This window comes from Panulirus ornatus, chromosome 58 (genome assembly GCF_036320965.1).
Source record: "Panulirus ornatus isolate Po-2019 chromosome 58, ASM3632096v1, whole genome shotgun sequence".
Classification (NCBI taxonomy): Eukaryota; Metazoa; Arthropoda; class Malacostraca; order Decapoda; family Palinuridae; genus Panulirus; species Panulirus ornatus.
In genome coordinates this window covers 31643278-31660865 of record NC_092281.1, presented here as the reverse complement: position 1 = coordinate 31660865, position 17588 = coordinate 31643278, and the positions used below count along the sequence as shown (strand labels likewise).

The following is a 17588-nucleotide window of genomic DNA, read 5'->3' as shown; positions in this document are numbered from 1 at the left end:
GATTATGAAGAGCAAGGAATAGACCCAGATGAGCCAGTGTCCGGGCGTGGCCACTCCTCCATATTGTGTCCCCGGTAGCCACTTGGCCAGCGCTACTGTGTGTCGACTCCCTATTGGTGGACCGCTGCTGCTTGCGATTTATGATTGGTCCTCTGCGGCCCAATGATTTCTGTGCTACGCCTCCGCGGTAGCTGATTGGTCAACGATTGTGAGGATGGAATCAGGGATGAAACATGTATAACTAGAAAGGTTAAAGATACAAAGATGGTGAAATACCTTGACCCGGGATCAGTAGCACCTGTGGCAATGGACACACCTTTGTAATGCTTGATCACTTACAACTGATCAACTTTAATACGAAAGTCTTAGGTATTGTCCCTCAGGAAAACTTTTTATAAATATTTATAAAACACATATATATGTTAGATATACACTATCTCTAGAATATATCTTTACCTGGGACGTGTAACACTTGTGTGGATAGACACAACTTTGTAATGCATGATCCATTACACGAAATGAACTTCACTAACGAAGAGTTATACAACGCGTCGTTGGAAAACATTAATCAAATACCTATACATATCATTTATGTTAGTAAAAGACATTCTTGATAGTAAACATAAGAAATGATGATGAAAGATAAGGGACGTAGAGGTAAATATTTTGTTAATATATGAAATACTCCTCCCATAAACTAACGTCTTGTTTTGGATTTATTTCTTAGATACCCACATGATAATGCATTCTCTTCTTTATAATCATAAATGTTTATGTTCTTAACACGTTTTATTATATCTTATATAATCTTAAGGATTCTGGCTTACAGACCTTGGTTATGAACAACCATTATAATGCAACACAGTACATATTTATCATAAACAAATCATTTATCACAATAACCATTATGTTTGTGCCAGATTCTTTAAGTCCTCAGTCACGTTTGTTAATATATAAGAGATTTTTCCGCCACTGACAAGTGGCTCCGTGGTGTAGTGGTTAGCACATCTGCCTCATAAACAGTTGGTCCGGGTTCGATTCCCGGCGGGGCTTTTGTTTTCAGTATTTTTTTGTGATCGTAAATACTCGTAGGTAGGCTCTCTCTCTCTCTCTCTCTCTCTCTCTCTCTCTCTCTCTCTCTCTCTCTCTCTCTCTCTCTCTCTCTCTCTCTCTCTCTCTCTCTCTCTCTCAGCCGACAGGTAAGTTGATATGTGCTGGGTGGGTGGGTGGGGTGCAGAGTGGCTCGCCGTCATATGGCAAGAACTTCATCGCTCTCACTCAGTCACGCAATCTACATTCATAGTGGCTGGCTGGGGAGAGAGAGAGAGAGAGAGAGAGAGAGAGAGAGAGAGAGAGAGAGAGAGAGAGAGAGAGAGAGAGAGAGAGAGAGAGAGAGAGGAGTTCTGGCTTAAGAGTTCATCTAACGAGATTTTGCCAAAAGGCAGGGCAAGCGCGTAACGCTCTCCGCAGAGAAATATATTGTCACGAAGAAAAAGATGAAAGTGGTGGGAGTAAGGTGTTGTGATGTGTTATGTCTGGGAAGGAGAGGTTGTATGTTTGTGGAGTGAGAGCCAGCAGACAACGTCTGGGTGAGACAGGAAGGTAAGAAAGCTGCCTGAGTCAGAGGAGTGGTAATTAACAGCCACTAAAATGCCACGTGGTGCCTGGAAACTGTAGTGACGTAAGTGACATGGGGGCCTGCATGGGTCTGCTGGTGGTGGCGGGGTTGTCGTCAGAGACCAAATATAAATGTTGATGTTGCATGACATTAAGGTGAGGCTGTTGTGTGGTGTGGCGGGAAAGGTAGTATAATATTGGAAGCTGGTAATGTGGTATCGTACTCAGGCATGAAGCTCTGAAAGATCTGTGTGGCTGAACACGACGGCGCGACCTTCAGGTATTATGATAGCCTGACCTTTGACCTGACCATTAAGGTTATACGTGCATGCATGTACGTAACCGTAAGTATGTTTTCCTTTGTCATTATGTGTTTACAGTATACATTTGACCGGCTGGTGATCTCAATGGTGTCTGTGCTAAGGCCTGGCGTAAACATTTGGACCTACCAGCATAAAAGAAAGTTCTGGAGGCAAGTGTAGAGAAGGAAATTCTTGTGAATATTTCATGTGTGTTTCCATCATGCAGACCACAGTGTTGTTGGGTCAGGCTGGAGGTTTGGAGTGGCAAAGGAGAGACTGGACTTGATGACTTGTGTAAGGGAACGAGAGACTGACGTAGTACCTCTCCTCTCCTGCCTGACTCTCGTCCCCAGCCCCTCTCTCCTCTCCTGCCTGACTTATACAGTGGTCAATGAATAATAAATAATACAGTGGTCAATGAATAATAGATAATACAGTGGTCAATGAATAATAGATAATACAGTGGTCAATGAATAATAGATAATACAGTGGTCAATCAATGATAGATAATACAGTGGTCAATGAATAATAAATAATACAGTGGTCAATGAATAATAAATAATACAGTGGTCAATGAATAATAAATAATACAGTGGTCAATGAATAATAGATAATACAGTGGTCAATGAATAATAAATAATACAGTGGTCCATGAATAATAAATAATACAGTGGTCAATGAATAATAAATAATACAGTGGTCAATGAATAATAAATAATACAGTGGTCAATGAATAATAGATAATACAGTGGTCAATGAATAATAGATAATACAGTGGTCAATGAATAATAGATAATACAGTGGTCAATGAATAATAGATAATACAGTGGTCAATGAATAATAGATAATACAGTGGTCAATGAATAATAGATAGTACAGTGGTCAATGAATAATAGAAAATACAGTAGTCAATGAATGATAGATAATACAGTGGTCAATGAATAATAGATAATACAGTGGTCAATGAATAATAGATAATAAAGTGGTCAATGAATGATAGATAATATAGTGGTCAATGAATAATAGATAATACAGTGGTCAATGAATAATAGATAATACAGTGGTCAATGAATAATAGATAATACAGTGGTCAATTAATAATAGATAATACAGTGGTCAATGAATAATAGATAATACAGTGGTCAATGAATAATCATTTCGTGCTCTTAGATTAGAGTGGTCTAATATTATAACTAAACGTGGTTACTATGGTTGGTCTAAACTTGACATAAGTTATTTCATCCCAATAACGTCAAAATATTTACTCTAAAACACATATATGTTATATTTCATTTTGTACCTGATCAATTGTCCAGTGTTGTGGCAGTTGGCAATAGTCCATATCCCTACCTTGGAGTCATGTTATCAGTTTTCATCTGAGAAAATGTTGTGATTTAAAAGAAAAATGTGATGATTTGCAGCTTCATGTCTGTGCTTCATGTCGACTGAAATATCTTGCAACGTAAGAGACGACAAGACAGGTGTACATAGGTACGGGCTGTCTGTAAGGGGTGCACATTGACTAGCAAGTCATATACTATTTAACAAGGCTATCACCTGCTTTAGTGGACTCTGGGGCCATATTGAATATGAGAAGTTTAGCGTTTGTTTTTCGAAATTTGTTTGTGTGGGATCTTTCATGATGTTCATAATGTAGACTGTTGATGGCGTTGAGCCACAATGACATTTGTAAAGGCTGTATAATGTAGAGCCAGTGACTCTCGCACTTCAGATTGCTGCTGCAGACGTGCTCATCCACAAAACACTCTTGTGTTACATTGATTACAATTTACTCAGCTTTATCTCTGCTTCCGTGTTGTCTCTTGTGTTATATTGATTACAATCTACTCAGCTTTATCTCTGCTTCCGTGTTGTCTCTTGTGTTATATTGATTACAATTTACTCTGCTTTATCTCTGCTTCCGTGTTGTCTCTTGTGTTACATTGATTACAATTTACTCTGCTTTATCTCTGCTTCCGTGTTGTCTCTTGTGTTACATTGATTACAATTTACTCTGCTTTATCTCTGCTTCCGTGTTGTCTCTTGTGTTACATTGATTACAATTTACTCTGCTTTATCTCTGCTTCCGTGTTGTCTCTTCCAAGAGTTTTGCTACGAATATTGAATAAGAGTTATGCAGATTTTTATGGGGAAAAATGTTTGAGAATGTTTGATGTGTTGAGTCAGTGGAACTACATCCACAAAGCTGTTACTACCAGCTTCTCTTGTTGTGATCTAATATCCACTTTTCTCTTTGCCACCGCCATTCCATGCGATCCCCAGTAGCAGACCAATTTAATGTTGGTATTTTTCTGCCGTACATTTACGCTGCAGGGTGAGGTTAGGTGAGATTTGTATTTCTCTTTCTTTTGTATTTTTACATTAATATTTCATGTTTTACAGTACTTGAATTATTGATTGACTTCTCTGATCACATAAACACTTTTAATGGTACTGGTATATTTGACATTATTGACATCAGTAATGACAATTTCATTATCTGCCATTACTATTTTACAGTTTCAGTCCTCATTAAGTGTGTAACAATTAGATATATGTTTATGGTCATGTATTTCGCACGCTCGTACATTTTGCAATTAATCCCCCTAGATATTGATGCATTACGGAAGGTCACTTATTTCGCTTGACACCGGTTAAGCCGAGGCAATGAAATCTTTGTATCATGTAAAAGTTAATAAAAGATTACAAACTACGGCCATAATGTTCCAATATTTTCCTCCAAAGAAACTTTACCTATACTACTTCTGGTTATTTGTTCACATTCCTTTTTCCTTTATTCTGATGGACTTCTGTGTGGTATTAGGCTATTCTGATGGACTTCTGTGTGGTATTAGGCTATTCTGATGGACTTCTGTGTGGTATTAGGTTATTCTGATAGACTTCTGTGTGGTATTAGGCTATTCTCATGGACTTCTGTGTGGTATTAGGTTATTCTGATAGACTTCTGTGTGGTATTAGGCTATTCTCATGGACTTCTGTGTGGTATTAGGTTATTCTGATAGACTTCTGTGTGGTATTAGGCTATTCTCATGGACTTCTGTGTGGTATTAGGTTATTTTGATGGACTTCTGTGTGGTATTAGGTTATTCTGATGGACTTCTGTGTGGTATTAGGTTATTCTCATGGACTTCTGTGTGGTATTAGGTTATTCTGATGGACTTCTGTGTGGTATTAGGCTATTCTCATGGACTTCTGTGTGGTATTAGTTATTCTCATGGACTTCTGTGTGGTATTAGGTTATTCTGATGGACTTCTGTGTGGTATTAGGCTATTCTCATGGACTTCTGTGTGGTATTAGGTTATTCTGATAGACTTCTGTGTGGTATTAGGTTATTCTGATGGACTTCTGTGTGGTATTAGGTTATTCTGATGGACTTCTGTGTGGTATTAGGCTATTCTGATGGACTTCTGTGTGGTATTAGGTTATTCTGATGGACTTCTGTGTGGTATTAGGCTATTCTCATGGACTTCTGTGTGGTATTAGGTTATTCTGATGGACTTCTGTGTGGTATTAGGCTATCCTGATGTACTTCTGTGTGGTATTAGGCTATTCTGATAGACTTCTGTGTGGTATTAGGTTATTCTGATGGACTTCTGTGTGGTATTAGGTTATTCTGATGGACTTCTGTGTGGTATTAGGCTATTCTGATAGACTTCTGTGTGGTATTAGGCTATTCTCATGGACTTCTGTGTGGTATTAGGTTATTCTGATGGACTTCTGTGTGGTATTAGGCTATTCTGATGGACTTCTGTGTGGTATTAGGCTATTCTGATAGACTTCTGTGTGGTATTAGGCTATTCTGATGGACTTCTGTGTGGTATTAGGCTATTCTGATGGACTTCTGTGTGGTATTAGGTTATTCTGATGGACTTCTGTGTGGTATTAGGCTATTCTGATGGACTTCTGTGTGGTATTAGGTTATTCTGATGGACTTCTGTGTGGTATTAGGCTATTCTCATGGACTTCTGTGTGGTATTAGGTTATTCTGATGGACTTCTGTGTGGCATTAGGCTATTCTGATAGACTTCTGTGTGGTATTAGGCTATTCTCATGGACTTCTGTGTGGTATTAGGTTATTCTGATGGACTTCTGTGTGGTATTAGGCTATTCTCATGGACTTCTGTGTGGTATTAGGTTATTCTCATGGACTTCTGTGTGGTATTAGGCTGTTCTGATAGACTTCTGTGTGGTATTAGGCTATTCTCATGGACTTCTGTGTGGTATTAGGTTATTCTGATGGACTTCTGTGTGGTATTAGGCTATTCTCATGGACTTCTGTGTGGTATTAGGTTATTCTGATGGACTTCTGTGTGGTATTAGGCTATTCTGATGGACTTCTGTGTGGTATTAGGTTATTCTGATGGACTTCTGTGTGGTATTAGGCTATTCTGATGGACTTCTGTGTGGTATTAGGTTATTCTGATGGACTTCTGTGTGGTATTAGGCTATTCTGATAGACTTCTGTGTGGTATTAGGCTATTCTCATAGACTTCTGTGTGGTATTAGGTTATTCTGATGGACTTCTGTGTGGTATTAGGTTATTCTGATGGACTTCTGTGTGGTATTAGGCTATTCTGATGGACTTCTGTGTGGTATTAGGTTATTCTGATGGACTTCTGTGTGGTATTAGGCTATTCTGATGGACTTCTGTGTGGTATTAGGCTATTCTGATGGACTTCTGTGTGGTATTAGGTTATTCTGATGGACTTCTGTGTGGTATTAGGCTATTCTGATGGACTTCTGTGTGGTATTAGGTTATTCTGATAGACTTCTGTGTGGTATTAGGTTATTCTGACAGACTTCTGTGTGGTATTAGGTTATTCTAATAGACTTCTGTGTGGTATTAGGTTATTCTGATAGACTTCTGTGTGGTATTAGGCTATTCTGATGGACTTCTGTGTGGTATTAGGTTATTCTGATGGACTTCTGTGTGGTATTAGGCTATTCTGATGGACTTCTGTGTGGTATTAGGTTATTCTGATGGACTTCTGTGTGGTATTAGGCTATTCTGATGGACTTCTGTGTGGTATTAGGTTATTCTGATGGACTTCTGTGTGGTATTAGGCTATTCTGATGGACTTCTGTGTGGTATTAGGCTATTCTGATGGACTTCTGTGTGGTATTAGGTTATTCTGATGGACTTCTGTGCGGTATTAGGCTATTCTGATGGACTTCTGTGTGGTATTAGGTTATTCTGATAGACTTCTGTGTGGTATTAGGTTATTCTGATGGACTTCTGTGTGGTATTAGGTTATTCTGATGGACTTCTGTGTGGTATTAGGCTATTCTGATGGACTTCTGTGTGGTATTAGGTTATTCTGATGGACTTCTGTGTGGTATTAGGTTATTCTGACAGACTTCTGTGTGGTATTAGGTTATTCTAATAGACTTCTGTGTGGTATTAGGTTATTCTGATAGACTTCTGTGTGGTATTGAATCTTTCTATAAAGTACAGAAATTTACTTGCGCGTGTATCACAGAAGTTACTGCAATATAGAACACAACGTAAAGCAAACGGATGGTATCATTGATATTTTGGTGTGACAGAAAACTTACTTTGGAGCCAACAAACATATGGCAGTGTTAACTAACCATTTCAGTAATATAAATACATCCGTTGTACATTTGCCACATGCATAGTAATAGTGTATGTGGTCTTAGAATTATCTTTAACACCTGAAGAAGATGGTAAAGTTGTTTTGGGTGGTGGATGCAACTTACGTTGACGACTTTGTTGATCCTGGCACTTGATAGACCTTAATGACCTACGCAGTTGATAGACCTAAAGTCCAGACAGCCAACCAACCGTTGGGATGAATTCCAGGCAGCGGCTTATTAATATCTTGTTTTAGCCTCCAACTTCAGGCCATCGCTCTACCAAAAAGGCGTGAAGGGATATTTATCTGTATTCATGGAGATGCTGTTCTAGTGATAAGCCAAAAGAGCGAGCGAGAATTTCAACTTCTACTGACGTATAATGGAGGATTTTTAAAGTGTGCGGCAGTGAAAGCAAAGATGTCTTTTCTGAGAGAGGTTGTCTCGGTGCATTCTCAGACAATTTTCAGATACAGATTGAAAACAATTTTGTTTGAAATATTACCACTATGATTCAGGATTATTTGACGAGTGGCAGGGAAGGGGAGTGATTAGTTATAATATCATTACATATGGAATAAGAATTGATATAACTTTTATTAGATTACTAATACATGTCGACCTTCTCCAGAACAATGAAAGTGGCAACTGGATCATAAATCAGTGTTGTGTGGTGTAGTGGCTAGGGGACGAGGCCTCACCCGCGAGACCCAGGAAGAATATATGATCACATTTGGCTTGTGGACATTTTGTGATGGCAAGGAGACATAAAGTACCAAGTGTAAACTGACAACCGTTACTTATGTCAAATGAATATCTGATTAGCTACTTTCAATCATCTATTATTTCCAAGTATTTTTTCTTTTTGACAGTCCGACACTGCCCTCTTTATTGTACGATTGTGATATGTGACGATGTGATTATTACACGAAAGTTCACTTGGGAACTTATCATGTTTCATTTCCCCTTGGACTCATAGGTCAATATATATATATATATATATATATATATATATATATATATATATATATATATATATATATATATATATATATATATATATATATATATATATATATATATATATATATATATATATATATATATATATATATATATATATATATATATTTTTTTTTTCTTTTTTGCTTTGTCGCTGTCTCCCGCGTTTGCGAGGTAGCGCAAGGAGACAGACGAAAGAAATGGCCCAACCCACCCCCATACACATGTATATACGTACACGTCCACACACGCAAATATACATACCTACACAGCTTTCCATGGTTTACCCCAGACGCTTCACATGCCCTGATTCAATCCACTGACAGCACGTCAACCCCGGTATACCACATCGATCCAATTCACTCTATTCCTTGCCCTCCTTTCACCCTCCTGCATGTTCAGGCCTCGATCACACAAAATCTTTTTCACTCCATCTTTCCACCTCCAATTTGGTCTCCCACTTCTCCTCGTTCCCTCCACCTCCGATACATATATCCTCTTGGTCAATCTTTCCTCACTCATTCTCTCCATGTGACCAAACCATTTCAAAACACCCTCTTCTGCTCTCTCAACCACGCTCTTTTTATTTCCACACATCTCTCTTACCCTTACGTTACTTACTCGATCAAACCACCTCACACCACACATTGTCCTCAAACATCTCATTTCCAGCACATCCACCCTCCTGCGCACAACTCTATCCATAGCCCACGCCTCGCAACCATACAACATTGTTGGAACCACTATTCCTTCAAACATACCCATTTTTGCTTTCCGAGATAATGTTCTCGACTTCCACACATTCTTCAAGGCTCCCAGGATTTTCGCCCCCTCCCCCACCCTATGATCCACTTCCGCTTCCATGGTTCCATCCGCTGCCAGATCCACTCCCAGATATCTAAAACACTTTACTTCCTCCAGTTATTCTCCATTCAAACTTACCTCCCAATTGACTTGACCCTCAACCCTACTGTACCTAATAACCTTGCTCTTATTCACATTTACTCTTAACTTTCTTCTTTCACACACTTTACCAAACTTAGTCACCAGCTTCTGCAGTTTCTCACATGAATCAGCCACCAGTGCTGTATCATCAGCGAACAACAACTGACTCACTTCCCAAGCTCTCTCATCCACAACAGACTTCATACTTGCCCCTCTTTCCAAAACTCTTGCATTCACCTCCCTAACAACCCCATCCATAAACAAATTAAACAACCATGGAGACATATATATATATATATATATATATATATATATATATATATATATATATATATATATATATATATATAAAGAGAGAGAGAGAGAGAGAGAGAGAGAGAGAGAGAGAGAGAGAGAGAGAGAGAGAGAGAGAGAGAGAGAGAGAGAGAGAGAGAGAGAGAGAGAGAGAGAGAGAGAGAGCGTAACTGAAGCTTATTGTTGAAATTTGTCACGTGATTTTCACATTTTTCCCACTTTTTGTTGTGTAGAATGTGAAATTTATTCATCTTTATATGTGTATACTGATAGTGCTTTTGTATTAACTTTAGCAAAAACGTTTTGCTAAAGTTAAAGGTTAACGTATAATGGAGGATCCCGAGGGTCGTTAGCAGTAATAGGAACGTGTACATAATCTCACAGAAAATTAATCCTTGGCTGTGACAACAGTTGTGTTATGAATAGCGTATCCTTCCAGCCGGATTCGAACCAGCGACCTATGGATGTCTGTTTAAGATTCCAACTACAGTCAACCGCTCTACCAACTGAGCTATCGAAGGATGAGGAAAGTAGAGCAGTTTGCACGAAAATATTTTTGGAAACTGTCGATCTTGTGTTGCTGAGTCAGGAGTGGTGGGAGGATTTTTAAGATGCCGGGTGGCTTTTAATGGAGGAATTATCGTGTGTGGGGCTTCTCATGTTTTGCTCTATGAGCGTTTCACACGTCAACTCCTTTATTTCTTTATTGCTTTGATATTTCGTATTTCTGTCCTGAGGTATAACACTTCAATTCATGGACTCCCACCTCGAGAGGCAAAACTATTGCCCTACCCGCCTCCTTTTCGCCAACGTCTTCGCAAGTATAAATCTAGTCCCATCCTTAGCACCAGAATGACACATGTATTATTTAATCAGTTCCAAAGCCAAGCAGTCTGATAGGCCTTTATGACTGGTGTATATGTGTATTTCTCCCTGCTATTCTGCTGTGGTTGTAATTCATCTGAAGTTATCAGGTCTAATCTGCATATTCCTGATTTCTAGAAAAGCACAATGAAGTGTACAATGTAACGGTGATGTAAAATGACACTGGATTTTGGTGGTGTATTCTAGCCTCCATGACGCACTGTCGGGCTGGATACACATCTATGAATGGCACTGTCTTGTCTTCGTTGGCTTATACATTTCTTTGTACAGTTTGTTGTAAAGTTGAGGCCGTGTGCAGTCGAGCGGTGTGATTCGTCTACAAATTATCTACAAGCGAGATTTTATTTTCCCGGTCGTAGTCGTGTTTGTCTTAAAAAGAAATTGCCTGAGCTTCAAGTAGTCATATCTCTACCAAAATATCTTATATATATTGTACATATTCGCCTTTTCTTGCATTAACAATGTAGCGTTAAGAACAGAGGACTGGGCCTTAGAGGGAATATCCTCACTTGGCCACAGGGTCAATTAACCTCTCTACCTAGACTTAGCGGTCTGTCACAATGTCTTTTTAAAACGTCTTTTGAGTCCCCCAATGTGGTGATTCCCAGCCGGTGTTTTCCGTCTTTAACTTCAAGGTTAAGATGTTTGAAGGAAATAATGTTTTTTGGCTGTGAGAGGAAAATTGAAGGAAGGAATCATTGTAACTACAGTTGAATACCGTGTTCTAGTGACCACCGTAACGCTGAATGGCAGAATATTGAACATAAAGGACTGCAATATCTGACCCAATGGCTGTGGTTCAGTATTTGATTACCAATTAACTCACCTACATACATACACCTGCGTTTGTCTCAGTCATGTACTTGTGTATGATTGATGCTATATACATGGGTCACCAGTGAGGCCTTCACCAAGTGGCTCAGGGTGGCTACTGTGTGTATATTTGACACATTACCTAATATCATGTTCTAACTTAGGATGCTATTCTAGATGTTATCATTATTGTTGTCATTATAATCATTATTATTATTATTATTATTATCATTATTATTATTATTATTATTATCATTATTATTATTAGTAGTAGTAGTGGTAGTAGTAATAGTAGTAGTAGTAGTAGTAGTAGTAATAGTAGTAGTAGTAGTAGTAGTAGTTGTTGTTGTTATAGTGGTAATACTAATAATACTAGTGATATTTCTAGAACCCAGTGATACAAATTACTTGTATATCTGTTCAGATGTTTCACACAATCTTTTTAATGGTACGACCGCGCAGGCTCCTGCCGTTACTTGGAAATACTTTTGTTTGAGAAGTCTTTTATAAATGGGATGAAGCGGTTGAGTGGTCACGTTTGCAAAAGAATGAACGTAAATTGTAATGTGTTTGTTGCCTCGATGGAGCAGTAGGCAGCGCGTGAGTCTCATAATCTCAAGGTCGTGAGTTCGATCCTCACTCGGGGCAGAAGTTTTGTCATACACATTTAACGCAGGATGAGGTGTAAGGTATTTGATCGAAGACTTGGAGTTTGAAAAGTATGCAAAATATATTTTAATGACAGTACATGATGGCATGAGTAATATCAATGGCTCCAGTTCACTTCATCTGATGTTTAGGATGTTGTGCAATGTTCCTGCAAAGTAAATGAATGTGTGCAAATGTTTTCTGTTTCTACCTTGATCCATATTAGCAGTTGTCTGGGTTCGACGGTAACTTGCTTTCTTAAGAAGCTCAGTACTTGTTTGTATGTGTGGAGGACAAGTTTTCCTTTCTTCCCTCGATGGTTAGACATTAACTCCAATCATATACACTCAGACATAACATTAAATGATATGATGGTTGGACCAGCTTGCTTATGGGAAAAAAAGAGGAATAATTTCCCTTCGTGACCTCTTCGATAGCTCAGTTGGTAGAGCGGTGGACAGTAGTGGTTAACGGAAGCAGGAATCCATAGGTCGCTGGTTCTAATCAGACTCGAAGAAGAACTCTTTTATCCACATAAATCCAGTGGGACTCACTTGCCGCCCATTATTCAGACCTTTGTGACTAAAAGTACTTGCTGTGTATATGCCAAATGCACCTTTGCCAATATATGTGTGTGTGGTCTTATGTGTTGAATTCTCAGACGATGTCGTACATTTGTCAAGATTGTTTATATATTCGTCTTTACCACTCATAGACATGTAATTAAAGGTGGGAGGAATCCAAAAAGTAGATCAGTATACATTATCACACAAGCCCAGGACTCCTTGTAAGGGAGACCCTGTGGGTTGAAGACTGCGCGCCAGGCTGGGCCAGGGAATTGATGGACTCACGTGAAGCGAGAAGGTCGTGAACGAGGCTGTACCTTGTGCCGTCTATTGACGATGATACATGCTGGCATAAGATGGCATTTCATACGTTGTGTACCCACTTACCAGTAAAGAATGGCTCTTCTTCATGTGGGCTTTTGTCCTTCACTGAAGCCTTCCACAGTATATATATATATATATGTATATATATATATATATAAATATATATATATATATATATACATATATATATATATATATATATATATATATATATATATATATATTTTTTTTGCTTTGTCGCTGTCTCCCGCGTTTGCGAGGTAGCGCAAGGAAACAGACGATAGAAATGGCCCAACCCACCCCCATTCACATGTATATACATACGTCCACACACGCAAATATACATACCTACACAGCTTTCCATGGTTCACCCCAGACACTTCACATGCCCCGATTCAATCCACTGACAGCACGTCAACCCCGGTATACCGCATCGCTCCAATTCACTCTATTCCTTGCCCTCCTTTCACCCTCCTGCATGTTCAGGCCCCGATCACACAAAATCTTTTAACAAAATATTTACCTCTACGTCCCTTATCTTTCGTCATCATTTCTTATGTTTACTATCAAGAAATGCCTTTTATCTAACATGAAAATTCTGTATAGGTATTTGATTAATGTTCTTCAACAACGCGTTGTATAACTCTTCGTTAGTGAAGTTCATTTCGTGTAATGGATCATGCATTACAAAGTTGTGTCTATCCACACAAGTGTTACACGTCCCAGGTAAAGATATATTCTATATATAGTGTATATCTAACATATATATGTGTTTTATAAATATTTATAAAAAGTTTTCCTGAGAGACAATACCTAAGACTTTCGTATTAAAGTTGATCAGTTGTAAGTGATCAAGCATTACAAAGGTGTGTCCATTGCCACAGGTGCTACTGATCCCGGGTCAAGGTATTTCACCATCTTTGTATCTTTAACCTTTCTAGTTATAGACGTTTCATCCCTGATTCCATCCTCACAATCGATGTATGTGGTTTGTGTTGTCTTAACATATCATTAGTCAGTTGAAGTGGAGAACATGCTTCTGAGCCTAGCCACTCTACTCTGTCTTATACATGCTATTCAACAGGTGTTACCGGATTCCGCCTATAAGTGTTTACGCCGGGGGAAACAACTTACCTCCGGACGGCTTCTTCTTTTCACTTTTGATGATTTGAAAAATTTATGAATCATATTTGGTTTTGTGGTGTCAATAAGAGTGTTGGAAATTGTATATAATAATCTTTATCTGTCATTTGATGAACTTTAATTCATCAAATATAAAGTTTATGAATATTGATTGTTTATCTCTCGTTGTTTCTGATGTAAGTATTTTTTATCTAACAAAATACTTTCATTTGACTCATAAAGAATATTCTTAAGGAGAACGTAAATAATTTTTCATTAGTTCTCATCACACAAAATAAAAGTCTGTTTTTTCAAAGTTTTCTCAGTGGATGATGCTAACATTTTGAAGAGTGGAAACTCATAACTTAAAATCCTTGAACCTTGTGTTGATAATAATTACATTACTTTTCTCTAAACAATACTTTTTTTCAGTGTGTAAAATCCGGATAAAAAGCCTGCAACATAATGACGTAATTATCTTTATGCTATTGAAGATATTACTGATTTCTACATTTATCTGCAAAATAGAAATCTTTATGTTAGATATGTTAATCTTAACGATATCACGTTACATATATTTCTGTACCTTGTGCTCCAGAAAACTTATGAAATCTTATTCATTATCGTATCAAATGTTTACCTTGCATACGATATCCCATGTATTTTCACTAGAAGTCCATAAGTAAAACATATTTTTGCCATATGTATTTAACGGTAATCAGTGATAGGTTGTTAGAATAAGTAAATGTGTAATACATTACCAGGGTAGTAAATCCTTCGTCCATCACAATATACCGTAAGAGTGTCTAAGGCTCACCCTAGCTGGGGTTTACATTGTTGAACAACGTAATGCTTTTTGGTCGGTTTAGGTTTCTTAATTGTTGACTACAGGGACGAGTTTATAAGGAAGTGAGGAATTTGGGAAGGGTTTATTGATGGGTGCCGGGAGTGTGGTGGTGATGATGAAGGATCAGAGAAAATATATTATGTCGGAGGTCAATAGATCCTGGTGCTCGACCCAGAACCTTGACTAATCGTCTATAAGAAAGTGGTTGTTTATGTTTGGCCAAGTCCCAGCTTGGCAGGGGCTCTGGTCTTATGACACACTCTTATCTGGCTTTATTTGTCATGAAGATATTTTTCATAGGTTGAATTGATGAGAGTATGAATGAAAAGTTAGACATTTATTCATTCACACCCTTGATGGAACATATATCGACCATGTAAATTTTCATATGAATTTTATACGTTTTGAGATTCTCTTAGTGGAAACCAGTTGTCTTAATTTGTAATCATGTCTGATACTAAGGCATTTGAATAGATAAATCATTCTTTCAGGCAACTAATCCTTCATGTTTATCTGTTTAGCCAATAGTGGCTTGTGTCAGTGTGTCTGTCCCTCAGTATAGCAAGTCAAGCATTACTCCACCGTACAACAACTACAACATGGCTTGTGTCAGTGTGTCTGTCCCTCAGTATAGCAAGTCAAGCATTACTCCACCGTACAACAACTACAAGGTCACAAATGAGGGGACAAATAACATATAGGTTGGGTCACGGAAAATGCCTAATGAGCTGAGGAAAAGGAAGGACATTACATACACTGGCTTTATCAGTGAATCATTTTGTGATGGTTGTGAAATATTGGTCATGTGTAGAAGATGGTCCTTGTACATGAATCAGGAGAAATATTAGTTTCATAATATGTTATAATGGTGTCTTTATCTGGTGAACTGATATGTGATACAATAGATGTGATATGTGCATGTTCTATACTTCTCTTCAGAAAAATCTTTGAAACTTATATCCGATTTTTCGCACATGCAGTCAAATTGTGTTTACGAGTTTGATAGATTTTCCTGATATTGGATATCTATAAGAGACACTGATTACTAAAAGCAATTTCGCGATGGCAAAATCAGCCAACATTATCAACTGGTACGATGACGCAAGACGACTGCAGAAAGATGACCAGCGTCTCGTTGTACATTTACAATGGTGGCCAGTGATATTCACTGTAGGTATACGCAAAATGATGTACCCTGTGCACATAGCAGGCAAATTAGAGGATCATCATAAGATTTAGAAATAGAACTATCAAAGAAGGAGAAAGACATAGGTGTAATTATTAGTCGAGATGTAAAGCCAATACATAAACATTATGAGCAATGTGTACTGCTCCTCCTCCTCTGGCTTTTGATTCTTACTGTCAGATTTTAATATATATAGATAATGGAAGGGCAAGTCACAGCCAAGACAAATTCAGTTACTCGTGGGTTACTTGCCTTGCCGATGGTGACTTGTCACTCCAGGTGTAAATACTTACAGTTGGAGTCCGGTAACACCATTTCAATGGTATCATTTGAGAAAAACAGTAAAGTGGCTGGACTGAAAAGCGTGTTCTGCACTTCAACTGACTAATCATATGATAAGGATAAGGAGGAAAAATCGATTGTAAGGCTGGAATCAGGGATGAAACATCTATAACTAGGAAGGTTAAAGATACAAAGATGGTGAAATACCTTTACCCGGGATCAGTAGCACCTGTGGCAATGGACACCTTTGTAATGCTTGATCACTTACAACTGATCAACTTTAATACGAAAGTCTTAAGTACCGTCCAGCAGGGGAATATTATACAAATATTAACAGATAATATATCTATGTTAGACAGATGCCATATCTAGGAATTATCTCTACTTGGGACGTGTAACACCTGTGTGGATGGACACAACTTTGTAATGTTTGATCCATCACACGAAATAATGTCAACAACAGAGTTATACAACGCGTTGTTGAAGATCATTCATGAAACATCTATAGTGAATGATCATATTAGGTAGTACATGGCAGTTCTTCGAAGTAAACCAGAAAAATGATGCTAAGAGAAAAGGGACATAATAGGAAATAATTTGTTAAATGTCTAGAAACTTTGATCTTAAAGTAGTCGTCTTGTGTTGGGTCATCTTTTAGACACCAAGAGGAGAACATAGTATGTGTTTTGTAATCATTAATAAATATATATTCTCAACGCCTTTCATCACTTCTTCCAGACCTTAACGGATTTTGGCTGAACGATCTTGGCCCTGTGACGGCCACAAAATGCAGCACAATATTTACTTATTACAAAAAAAAGAAATTTATCACAACAGTCGTTATGTTTTTTACCGGAATCTTTAAGCTTTCAGTAGCATTTTTAAGTACATAACACATTCATCTGCCTCATTTACATGCATATAGGTATATCTACAAGTGTATATATACATGTTTTATATTATTTATCTGATTTTAAAGTTTATCATGATATCCGTGTAGACAAAATACTAATGGATACCACAACATATGTACAGTTGCTAAAAGATTATTCTGAACTTCTACCATGTTATGACACACCTGGCCCCCTGACCTGCCAGGGCAATAATCTGTTATTGATAAAGAATTGATCATGTTCTT

General features: G+C 38.0%; 2 non-coding genes across 2 annotated transcripts; one reads left to right on the top strand and one right to left on the bottom strand.

Moving 5' to 3' along the window:
• Nucleotides 1-10207: 10207 nt before the first annotated feature.
• On the bottom strand, nt 10208-10298 carry TRNAY-GUA (transfer RNA tyrosine (anticodon GUA)). Its single transcript is given in 2 exon segments — nt 10208-10243; nt 10262-10298. It is a non-coding gene; the product is annotated as a tRNA-Tyr (tRNA).
• Nucleotides 10299-12050: 1752 nt separating this feature from the next.
• TRNAM-CAU (transfer RNA methionine (anticodon CAU)) lies at nt 12051-12123 on the top strand. The gene has a single exon. It is a non-coding gene; the product is annotated as a tRNA-Met (tRNA).
• The last annotated feature ends 5465 nt before the right edge of the window (nt 12124-17588 follow it).